At 34.9% G+C, this 12,852-nt stretch overlaps 1 long non-coding RNA gene across 2 annotated transcripts; it reads left to right on the top strand.

Annotated features, from left to right (window-relative positions):
* The first annotated feature begins 647 nt into the window (after nucleotides 1-647).
* Nucleotides 648-11,082, top strand: LOC121394170. 2 transcript variants are annotated; one of them, XR_005961529.1, is made up of 3 exons: nucleotides 648-944; nucleotides 9,986-10,187; nucleotides 10,925-11,082. It is a non-coding gene; the product is annotated as an uncharacterized LOC121394170 (long non-coding RNA). The 2 variants fall into 2 exon arrangements; XR_005961530.1 differs by lacking the exon at nucleotides 648-944 and adding an exon at nucleotides 7,736-7,826.
* The last annotated feature ends 1,770 nt before the right edge of the window (nucleotides 11,083-12,852 follow it).

Genomic DNA, 12,852 nt, shown 5'->3' with positions numbered 1-12,852 from the left:
CCAACTGCGTGCTCAACAGTGAAGCCATTTTTCAGGTCTGTTGAACAAGAACAATTATGTGACACTTCAAGATAGATCTATGAGACTTCTATTTGACCATTTTTAGATGTTAAAACTAGCAGTTAGACAGATAAAAAAAAACTAAAAGGTTGAACTTAATGGACGTGTGTCTTTTTTCAACCTTACTTACTATGTTACTAAGTTATTAAAACACAAACTTGAATATATTTATTTGTTTGGGGAGCATGTTGCTACGAACCCCACCTACTGCATATATTCAGACATTGTTAGCGACTGAAGGTGGTGGTAGTTCCTAGTTTCTTTTCAACACCATATAAAGCTTGACAAATGGTTAAATCCATCCTAAGCTTGGCAGATCATTCAGAAACTATTTGTATTAGCTGTTTATCAGATTATTAACTGCACAGATGTTCTGCCTGAAGAGCAGCTGATCCTTCTCGCTGCCAGAGACACAGACAAAGGTCTGGAGAAATAATTGGAGCTGTGCATGGAATATTAAGTTAATTTGTGGCTCTTAATTCCTATGCAAAGCCTGACCTCTGATAGAGACTATCAATTACCCTGCACAGAATGAAAAAGAAATGAGACAGTTTCTCCCCCCCCCTTTTTTTTGTTTAAGAACGTAGAATAGAGAAATATTTGAAATAAGCAGTGAGCTTGTTTAGAAGCTGAACCTTGTGGAGTTGTTTAATTGAATCCCTAAACTCGGAATAATGCCTCAAGAGAATAAAAACGGCATTCACTGAATGAATAAAGAAAGAAGTAAGATGTTTGGTTTAACAGGTCCTACATCTGTGACTGTTGAGAAGAGATCCCAGTAAAAAACACATGCTTCTCTTACTCATAAACAGCTAGGATTGAACGTAAGGGATGAATTACATTGATCATGTTTCCTGATATGGAGAAGCAGGAGACCTCTACAGGTGTGTAATATTTATATCTGGTGGTCTTTTCAAAAAACAATGTTTTTAAGGGTGGAAGAGTGAAGTACAACACATCTTTTGAGATCATTAACAACATTTATAATAACGTTTGACATCCATCTATCTCCTTATCGCTCTCATACTTTCTCTCTGCCTGTTTATCTATATCTGTCAATTAATTACACTGAAGATATATGATAATAGATGTTCTTGTACTTTATTTTCCTAGTGCTAATTTGTCAAATGCGTTGCCTGAGATGCAACATCGAGCTCCTTTGTTTCTATTTAGGGAAGGGGCAGTTCTGCCATATTAAAAAGGTCCTAACATTGTACCTTGTAAATAATACAAGTGTTTTGTAATAATATGGTTTGAATCTTGAATACTGTAAATTATAATATACAGCAAATACATGATCAGACATAACAGGAATAATGATTTAGACCCACAGAAATGGTTTGGTTATATTAAGATCTTTTGGTTTCTTTCATTCGTAGCCTTTCCTTGCAGGCTGTCTGTTCAGGCAATTTAGTGGTTCAACTTATTCTCCCATCATATTTCGTAATGAGTAAAAAAAAGTGGAATGAATACTGTGATCAGTCTATTTGTCGAACTTTGAAAGACCTCAGTAGTGAAATGATGTTCTGTGCTCCTGTTCGCTTATCCAATATGCTCTGCCTTTCAGTTCCCTGCGGCCTGAACAAAAGCCATATACAACAATATCAATTAATCATGCAGCAGGCAAACAAGGAGATTTATTCCACTACAAATAGCCTCACAGGAAGAAGCTGAATGGGTGTGATTAACATGTGAAAAGAGAAGCAAAACTCCACAGTTCAACAGCTAAAGAGCAATTTGATGGGGCTGGGATGGGGAAATTACTTGATTAGTGTCTGTAGTAGAGATCACAATTATAGCATCATAGTCATAAATCCTGAGTCTGGAAAAATAACCCATGGTTTTGAGGGACACAGAGACTGTAATGGCACAATAATCTCTTAAGGATACTGCGAAGGGTGGTCATACATAGAAACTGTTGGCATTACAGATCAACAATATAACCTTCCACAAAGAGGCCATGAGTCAAACCATGGCTCATGTGTTAAGCCAGCATCTATACTAAAATGTCTAAACAATATATGGGATGTAATGTGTGCTAAATAATGTATAAATGCAAGGTCACATCCATTATAAACGTATAACCTGTTAACAGTAGGACATTTACAATAGTACAAAATGCCTATGGGATGTAAATACATCAATTCAGGGTCTGTGAACATACAAGTCTTGTTACTGAAACTATATAACTTGCTCTAATGGACTCCTAACTTTGTAAAACAATTTGAAGCCATTTGCAGTTTTTTTGAATGAAACAAAATGTTAGGTGTACTATGGGTTTATGAGATCCGTAAGGGGATACATTATGTATGGCTAAGTTGTTTTTAAAACTTTTCAACATGAACACTTGCATAAGCATGAAGCACTTTATGGAGTATTATATCAATTCATAAGATTTATTGGGAAGTTTATAGATATGTGATATGCAGTAGCATATGTATGCACAAATACAGTTTTGGAGCTATACAAAGGGTTAAATATGCAAATGATGTCACAGGCATTGTAACGTGATATGGGTGGTTATTTCATGTGAAACTCTGTATGTATTAGTACCTTGAAAAAGGGACCGAAGCGTTGGTAATACATACTATTTAACAAAATAAGTTTTTCACTATAAGACCCTCTGCGCTTCTTTACATACACATGAACACACACACACACACACATATATTGTATCAGTATATGCGCATTTATTGACATAAATCTACAATATACCCACATAAATAATATACCAGTCCGTTTTTTTTTGTAAAAATTACATACATGTACTATTACTATATAAACACAATCTATATATATGCATATTTATGTAAAATGTATTATATGTACCTCAGCATGGTCTGTGAAAAGTACAATATAACTTGTACATGTTGCTGCTACTAAGGTATAAAAGATTACCAATGGGTATGGGATGGAACTATATCATACACAGGATTACAGACCAAGTTATTTTATACAGGTTATGGAAATACAAGAATGCCCAGTACAGGTATGGGACCTGTTATCCAAAATGCTCAGGACCCAATCTTTCTTTAATTTGGATTTTCATACCTTAATTACTAAAAAATCATGTAAATATGAAATACACCTAATATACTGGTTCTGCTTCCAATAATGATTAATTATATCTTAGTTTGGATAATGAACATGGTTTTGTTTCATTATAAGATAAATATATTTTTTTAATTATTTTTAAAAAAATTGGATTATTTGAATAAAATAGAGTCTATGGGGCTAATTTACTAAAGGGTGAAGTGGCTAATGCTAGCAAAAATTCACAGCGTGACGTAATTTCGTTACTTCGCCGATTTACTAACGGGTGCTGGCGTAAATTCACTAGCAAAGTGGACCCACTCTAGTGCTACTTCGCACCCTTACGCCAGGTGAAGTTGCACTATGGCGAATGGACTTAACTACGCTAATTCACTAACTTCTGGATTTTACTGAATGTTACCTCTTACGCCAGACTTGCCTTCACCACCTCAGACCAGGTGAAGTGCAATAGAGTAGATAGGGCTTGCTTCAAAAAAAAAGTTGAAATATTTTTGTAAGTCCCAAAAAACGCTGTCGTCTTTTACTTTTTTAAGGGTGATAGGCTGAAAAAGATCGTAAATTATTGGGGTACCCTCCTTCCCCCTACATTTCCTATCATATGGCACCTAAACTATACAGTGGCCACATGTATAGGGCAATATAACAACTCAATTTTATTTAATGAAGCTTTCCCAAGCTTGTATAGTGTAATGTATTTGCTGCTACATATATGTCCATTCTACTTTAACTTGGCGCCGTATGCAAATTAGGCATTGCTAGCGTAACTTCGCTTGACGAATTAACAGTAGCGCAACTTCGCTACCTTTCGCCTCCCTGAGCGCAACTTATGATTTTAGTGAATTTGTGGCGCCCTGGCAAAGTGCGACGAAGGCGTTGCTATCGCATTTTTTTGAATTTGCCCCTATATGGGAGATGGCCTATCCATAATTCAGATAATAGGTTTCCTTATCACAAATCCCATACCAAGATTTTTGTGAACAGTAGTTTTCTGTCATACATTGTAACTACAAAAGGTCTCTTATATAATAGTTCCGACACCCTTGAATGAATGCGATGAACATACGTATGTTGTGAATTCTAATTTACTCCAGCCAATAGCAGATTAGCTCTGTAGTAGAACTGTTCACAACCAAAGTGTAATTCTTCAACCGGAGTAGCCATTGACAAGGGATGTCACTTGTCTAGTATGTTATAAATGTTATTTCACTAAAGCACAGTCAACAGCTTATTAAATGCTACATTGTTTGACATGGGTTTGTAGTGCTGGGCGTTGCACCTTTTAATATATAAACCTCCAAACAATGAAGTAAACAAACCAAGATCTACAAGAGCTTACCATTTTCTAAATTAGTCAGAATGCCTTATGGTCATTCCATTTTGAACTCCTTAAAGTCACTGACCCTATAAAACAGCACACAGTTGGGATTCCAGCCTGAAGAAAAACAGAATAGAAAAGTATTATACATTTTTCAAACATAAAAACAACTGCAAGTTTGAATAGGCTTTCTTAGTTATTTATAATGTCCAACTTGATGGTCATTGAAATGCATCATTAGCAACTGTAAAACACTTACCACTATATGCTTTACTTACAAAGCAATGATTATTAGATATTTATTCAAGCAGTGTAGCATGATCACATGGATTAATTTTAACTTTCCCATCTCTGGCCAGATACTCCACAGGTCTAACCAATAAACTAATAGGTATAACACTGTACAGAATTTGCACCGTAAATTGATTCTCTAGCCCTTGTATGCGTTCTATCCATCGTGTTGCCTGATTGCTGGTCTGGCTTTGTCTTTTCAAGTTTAGTGATGCTGTCAGGTTTTTTTTAAAGGTGATAGTGTCACTTTTTAACATTGGTCCTCAACATTTGATATTTGCTCCCAAGTCCGTGTTGACATCCTATTATCCCTCTCCTCATATTCACCACTTCTCTTTTGTCCTCTTCTACTTTATATGCAATAAAATATTTTGTGAGTTGTATTCCATCAACATCAATACATAGGGGCACATTTACTAAGCTCGAGTGAAGGATTTGAATGAAAAAAACGTTTATTTTTGGGTACTTCGACCATCGAATAGGCTACTACGACCTTCGACTCGAACGATTCGAACTAAAAATCGTTTGACTATTCGATAGTCAAAGTACTGTCTCTTTAAAAAAAACTTTGACTTCATACTTCGGCAATTTAAACCTACTAGGGTACAATGTTAGCCTATGGGGACCTTCCCCACCACTTTTCTAAGCTTTTTTTGATCGAAGAAAAATCCTTTGATCGATCGATTAAAATCCTTTGAATCGTTCTATTCGAAGGATTTTATCGTTCGATCGAACGATTTTTACTTCGATAGTAGCATTTGCGCTAAATTCTTCGAATTCGATATTTGAAGGATTTTACTTCGAGGGTTTATTAACCCTCAATATTTGACCCTTAGTAAATGTGCCCCCTAGTGTATCAACACTGTTATGTCATTGAATGTTTTCAAACTCTTTAATGTTGGGGCAAAAGAACCAATTGCCACATAGCATTAAAATACTGCATGAAAGTAGAGAATTGCTTTTCCTTTTAGGCTCCTTTGTTTTCAGCCATATTGCTTTCACCAGAGACACTCTGGAGACTGCATTTCTGCTTGCTGAATTTCCTCTACTGCAGGCTATTGGCAGCAATGCATACAGAACCATATGAGCAATAAAAGTAATGCAATTCTTCAATTATATAGCCTTGGCTGTGTGTCTCTAGAGTTGTCAGCAGTGATTATTTCGGCATTCTCACTTTATGGCATTTGCCACTGCTGGAAAACTGTCATACTTAAACTGACAGTGTAGAAAGCTACTTATGCAAACCTAGCTGACCCATGTAATTTCTGCTCCTAGAAGTGGTGATCAAATGCAATTGCCCAGGTGGCTTGCAAACAATGGTAATATGCTCACAAATTGTATGGAAATAAACATTGTGACCATAGCAATTGATTGCATGTTGATTGACAGCTTCTGGTGTGCCAAAACCTTAAATTAACCTTATCCCAGTCCCAACAACTTTTTATATATATATTGGGTTTTGTTGATTGGAAAAACCACATCATTTCTTTTCCAGATTGTATTGATGAAATGTATTTAATCTATGAAATAACTTTCAAAGACATCAAAAATGCCATGTCTAACCAATAAGCATGGGTTGGTAATTCATCCATATTTTGGCCAACGTATGGTACCAAAATCGAATTCTATCATATAAAATGTTCACATTGACACAGGGTGAATGAGCACTGGAAATTATCTTTATATTACTATATATATATATATATATATATATATATATATATATATATATATATATATATATATATATATATATATATATATATATATATATATATATATATATATATATATATGAAAGCAGCTAGTAAATTGCAGGTAAAACTTAGTCCCTTTGTAAAATGTATAATGAAGCAATAGAATTCTTAATAAATCAGCTGAGCGTAGGACTGGCCAGATATGGGATGACTTTGACGTAGTTGGCCAACTTAAATATATTGCAATATATGGACAAACAATCCCTGTTTTGCTTAAAGGGTAAGGTATTTTTCAGTAGCAGTATGCACAAAATGTCTCTGTCTTAAATATATTGATAATGGGTTGAGTGCAGAGGAGTCTTGTATTTGTCTATATGTATTTTGTGGTCACAGCCTCATTGCACCCCCGCCTAATGATTTTAAAAATTAATAGTGAGCACAACTTTCTCTTATTTGTTATAATTATTTAGCTACTTGTATATTCAGCACTTCACATGTCTAATACATTCATAGTATAAACAAAGGGAACAAGAGTGTAACTATATAAATATTTTAAAATGTATATATAATTACGCAGGTTAGCATACACAAAATAATGAACAAGCCTGTCTCAATCTACAATCTAACTGACCCAAATGTGAAATCAATACTAACGTCTCTAGAGCTCTTGAGCAGGCAGGGGCCATAAAAATCCTTTTGAGGTCAGAATTTGCCACCGGAGAGCGTAGTGAGACAGCCTTGATAACAAGACCCAGCTTTGTAAGGGTGGACTGGGCCATCAAGGTATAATTACTTTGAACCTATTAATGTTTTAATTTTTAGATATTTTTTCAAATAAATATAAACCATATGGCAGTATATCTGATACATTGTCTATCATAAGGGCAAATACAGCTTAATGAATCACTGACTCATGTTCTGATCCAGAGAACTCTGACTCAACATACTGTATAGCAGACTGTCTTGGATATGAAGTAGCCAAACCTTGTATGAATAGTGAATAGCCTTTTGACATTGGATTGAGATGTACCTTATGGTTCCATCTATACTTTTCATGTACCACACTATAACGAGCATTTACCTTAAAACTGTGAAGAATTCTTCCCATTTATCAGATTAGCTTCCTGCCTCTTGAGTTTATCATTACCTATATTCTGTGTTTATGTATTATTGTCACATTCTCTCCCTCTCCTTCTCTCTCAGTCTCTCATCTCCTTGATTCTTCCCTAGCACCCCCAGTCTATCACTATATTCATCCTCTTCCTTTCTTCCTATTTTATTCTCACATGCTCTCTCTCACTTCTGTGCAACTTAGTGCATTTACTGCCCATCAACTATTGGTAAAGCTGTATAAGAAGCTTGGTGGTTCCTTTATCTACAGTATCTTCGCTTCCAGTGCTCACTTTGAGGTTGGTATTGAAAAATATAAATGTTTTTTGTGTGTCTGTAGAAGGATATGCTGCCTTGTACGACTGTTCATTGAATCCTCGCTTCCATATTCCATTTCAAATTCATATTTTCTCTTTTATTACTACCCACCCTATCAATCCTATATTGGTCTCTGTTATTAGTGCCTTCTGTCTGTCTTTTGTATTATTATAATATTTTCTTTTTCTCGGGATGGATCAGTTTAGTTCTCTCTTTTATTCTTCGCTCTTTTAAATAAATCTAACCTTACCTTGCACATACTTGATATTGCAGTAACTCCAAAGGGGTGCTTTAATAGAAGACAATGTACTTTCATTTATACCTGTAAAATTAACTGATGGACCTTGTTGCTGAAATGTTTTCTATGCAGCAGGACCCAGGCATTTCACTGCACAATACTGGCTGCAGTATTCCACATTCAACCAGCCAGACAATGTGCAAGGTGAATAGATATCCCCTAGTACTAACCGGGAAAAAATCATCTGTTTGATAGAGACATATCTCAGAAGTCTATGATAAGGGAATTTCATTGCATTCAGAGCAGGAAAATTATACAAACATAACAGATTTTGACCAAAAATATATGTGTTTGTACAAAATACAGAAATCCAAGATCAAGTTGTTATTATGATAGCCCAAGACTCAGTCAGCTCTCATGGTGCGCCTTGTCGGTAATATTGGTTTCTTGATAGTTTCCATAAAGCCTAACATTCCTGTGAATAGGGAAGAGAGAAGCGTGGCAATTTATTCCAATGGGTGGTTTTTAAGAAACTGCCAATTTAAAGCTGTTGGGTGTTATTTAGTCTCATATGAAATTAAATGATCCTATTTCTCAAATGACAGTGTCTGTAAGGGAAAGTGAATAGTCTGTAACAGTAATAGTCTCCTGATGATATTTCCATTAGACTAAATTTTAGGTTATAATGACATTCACTAGCTTCCCTGAAAATAAGGCAAGACTACCTCCAACCCAGCATTTAACCAGTTAATTTCAGCTCCAGAATCTCTGTCCCAAAGACCTTTTCATTGTGGGTTATAAAGTGGAGGACATTACAAATCTCTCTTCTGCCAGAGGCAAAGGAGAGATGGGGTCCTTGTTTAACCCTTGTTTTACCAGTTGCACTGCACAGAAAAGCTTTACGGAGACCCCCAGAGAGATCACAGACAAAATCTTCCCCAGTATAATTGTAAAGAATTAGGCTGCATTTGGTAAGTCCCTTCTCTGTATTGAGGGTATTATTATTATTAACATGTATTTATGTAGTTCCAACATATTTTGCAGGGTAATTTTTAACAGAAAGGTTGTTGGATTTAAAATTTGTACCTCTCTATGTAAATTATATTATATTTTTGAGAACCCCATAATATGTCTAATTTTATATATATTACAATTTGTGTCTTAGCTCAGATGTACTTCAGCACATAAATAAAATAAATGGTAAGTTGGGGATTAAATATATATATATATATTTATATATATATATATATATATATATATATATATAAACACATAACAATATCTATATATTGACACAGCTATGGATATAATGTAATAATATGCGTCTGTGATATTGTTGTTCAGTGTAATATACAAAGCGTAAATGTGAATATTTAATCTTAGCTTGTGTGTGGTTTTGGAAACAATACTTAAAATTCTACTGTTCCATATGAATAAGTAAGAGGGACCTTTAGAAACCATTAAGATTCTGATTTAGACCTTCAACTTCTCCAGCAAAACAAGACATGTGCAGACATATGCAGATACGAGCAGATCCATGTGTCCCAGTATAGTCACGATTGTGTTCTTACTATAAGCAAATGAGAGTTTCTCCTCTCGTGCGACGTAGGAATGCCAAATGTTTGGAGATTTTCCGATGTGTAAGTGTCTCATCTTAAATTTGAGGATAGCACAAGAGCTGCAGGATTGAGGCAATCTGCTTGGCAACTTCTATTCTAAAGCAGTCTATCGACCGACATCTTATCTGCCCTTGTCCTTTAATGTTAGGGGATCTGATCCTCGGTTTGTTATGTGTTTTATTCAACAAATTACAAGCAAACTTGACCTTGCAGGGAAGAATCACATAACAATTGGGTAGGACATATTAATTCAGAACTTTGTTTTTTCATACTCTTTGTTTAGCTCTTTAGCTCTCCCTGTCCATCTGTCAATAATTCAAGTGACGCACAACAGAAGACAAAACAGATGATAAAGATGCTAAGTAACAAAGGGGAGAGATGTTGAACCAGCAAGCAAGTAGCATCCCATACCAGGCTGATGTGATCTGACTAGCACAGAGGGGATTTTTTCTGGAAGGAAAGCGAAAAGGTACCTTCATGAAGAGGTTGGTGTCACAGCATATGCTTAGGGGATCCTAATTATTGGATGGATCAGTCTCCCTGCATGCAGTTCCCTTTAGCCTTTAAACTCATTTATGTGTGCCGTATTGTATACACACAGGAATTGGCGCACTGGGCTAGACTGAAAAAAAAGCCTGAATATGTTGTTTTTTTAAAGCCTCTCTTTTTTGTTGAATCTATTTGTAACTGTGTAAAAAGGATAGGCATTATTTAAAAATATATATGTTTGTAAGAAAATGTAAGCAAAAGTAAACTTAAGTAAAATACAAATATGGGACCTGTTATCCAGATTGCTTGCGGCATAGTCTTTTGTGGATTATGTAATTTGGATTTCTGTAATTTGGATCTCCATACCTTAAGTTTACTAAAAAAAAATATTTAAACATAAAATAAACCCAAGAGGATTGTTTTGCCTCCACTAAGGATTCATTATATTTTAGTTGGGATCAAGTACAAAGCACTATAATTTTTCAGAGAAAAAAAAAGAAAACAATTTTTAAAAATGATTAACTCCATTATTAAAATGGAGTTCATGAGAGATAGCCTTTTAAGCTTTCTGAATAAGGGGTTTCTGGATAATTTATTCCATATTTCTATGATAGAAAAGGAATACTATTAGAAATGAACTAACTGAAGTTAAAACACAACACATTGTATATTGCAAGTCATTGAACTGCAGTTTGTTTTATTCACAATAAAATGAATGTCCTGTCTTCTACAGTCGTTGGGGTCAGTACTGACATACGAAACTTATAAGCAAACATGAAGGATGCCGTTGTCTGACTCAGAGGACTGAGAATGGAAGCTCGTTTCGATGACAAGGCTAATGCATGGCAGCCTACTTAACATTTGTTTATTTTTCTATTTGTTTATTCAAATATATCAATCAGCCGTTAGGTTGGGAAGAATATTAACAAATATATATATATAAATATATATATGTATAAAAATGAATCAAGCATCTTCATAAATAATTTCACTTCTTTAAAACTTAATAAACTTTTAACCAGATATTTGAATATGCCCCTTTTCTTGCGGCATTATATACATACACACATATATACTGTATACATTAAAAAAAACAAGACTTAGGTAACAACAGTGGGTATAAGTTATACAAGGGGTTTCCTATTACATGGCATGGGGGATGTTTATGTAAGAATTACAGTATATACAGTAGAGATATATTCTGTAACCAAGACCTATCCGCTTCATTAATTAATGTAATCTATTCTGTTTAGGACAATATGTAAAAACTGTTGTTATGTGTAACAATTATGGCTTTAAAGTATACATATATTGGACCTGTTATAAAGAATTCTTGGGACCTGGGTTTTTCCAGATAAGGGATCTTTACTTAGGGGCAGATTTATCAAGGGTTGAATTTCGAAGTGCAAAAAACTTCGAAATTCGACCATCGAATAGGGTAGGTCGACATTCAAAGTCGAAGGATTTTTAAAATTGTACGATCGTACGATGAAATCCTTTAATTTGAACTATTTAATTGTACCATTTTACCAAATATCCTTCGATTTCTCAAAACTTGCCCAAACACTCAAGATAGGTTATAGGAGGTCCCCCATAGGCTAAACAGCAATTCGGCAGGATTAAGATGGCGAAGTGTCGAAGTCAAACTTTTTTAAAGAGACAGTACTTCGATTTTCGAAGTCGAATTTGGCCTATTCCATGGTCGAAGTATCCAAAAATTACTTTTAAATTCGAAGTTTTTTAATTTGAAAATTCACTTCGACCCTTAGTAAATGAGCCCCTTAATGTGGATCTACATGTATGGGACCTGTTATCCAGAATGCTTGGGACCTGGAGTTTTCTGGATAGTGGATCTTTCCATAATTTGGATCTTCATGTCTTAAGTCTACTAGAAATCATTTAAACATAAAATAAAACCAATAGACTGGTTCTGTTTCTAATAATTAACTAAATCTTAGTTTGGACCAAGTATAAGGTACAATGTTATTATTACAAGGAAAAAGGAAATCATTGGATTTGGAGTCTATGGGAGTCTGCCTTTCTGTAATTCAGAGCTTTCTAGATAACATATCCTATACCTGTACTTAATATAAACATTTAAATATTACACCCAAAAGAATTGTTTTGACTCCAATAAGGATTATATTTTAGTTTGGATCAAATACTAGGAGGCATATTTATGAAAGGTCGAAGTTAAACAAACTTCAAATTCAAAAAGACCAATCGAATGGAGGTCGAAATGGGCTGAATTCGGCCTACTTCGAATTGTACGATCGTACTTCGATTCAAAGTCTTTTTAACTTCGACCTTCGATCTTCCAAACTCCCCCAATTGCCTCCATACAGGTTGTAGGAGGTCCCCCATAGGCTAAAACAGCACTTCAGCAGCTTTTAGGTGGCGAATGTTCGAAGTTTTAAAGAGACATTACTTCAAAAAAATTCGACCTTCGAATTTCACATTTTTTTTCAAATTCGAATAGAAGTATGACTATTCCCTAGTCGAAGTACACAAAGAATAGCTTGAAATTCTAAACATCTTACAATGCAAATATTGTCCCTACAGCCAATGGTGTAACTAGATATTACTGGGCCCCACAGCAAATTATTTTCAGGCCCCCAAAATGTCTAGAGGTTGAACTTTAATACCAATATTTATTGAAAT

The sequence above is a fragment of the Xenopus laevis genome, chromosome 5S (assembly GCF_017654675.1).
Source record: "Xenopus laevis strain J_2021 chromosome 5S, Xenopus_laevis_v10.1, whole genome shotgun sequence".
Taxonomy (NCBI): domain Eukaryota; kingdom Metazoa; phylum Chordata; class Amphibia; order Anura; family Pipidae; genus Xenopus; species Xenopus laevis.
The sequence above is the reverse complement of the archived record's forward strand: the minus strand, read 5'-3'. Positions and strand labels throughout refer to the sequence as shown.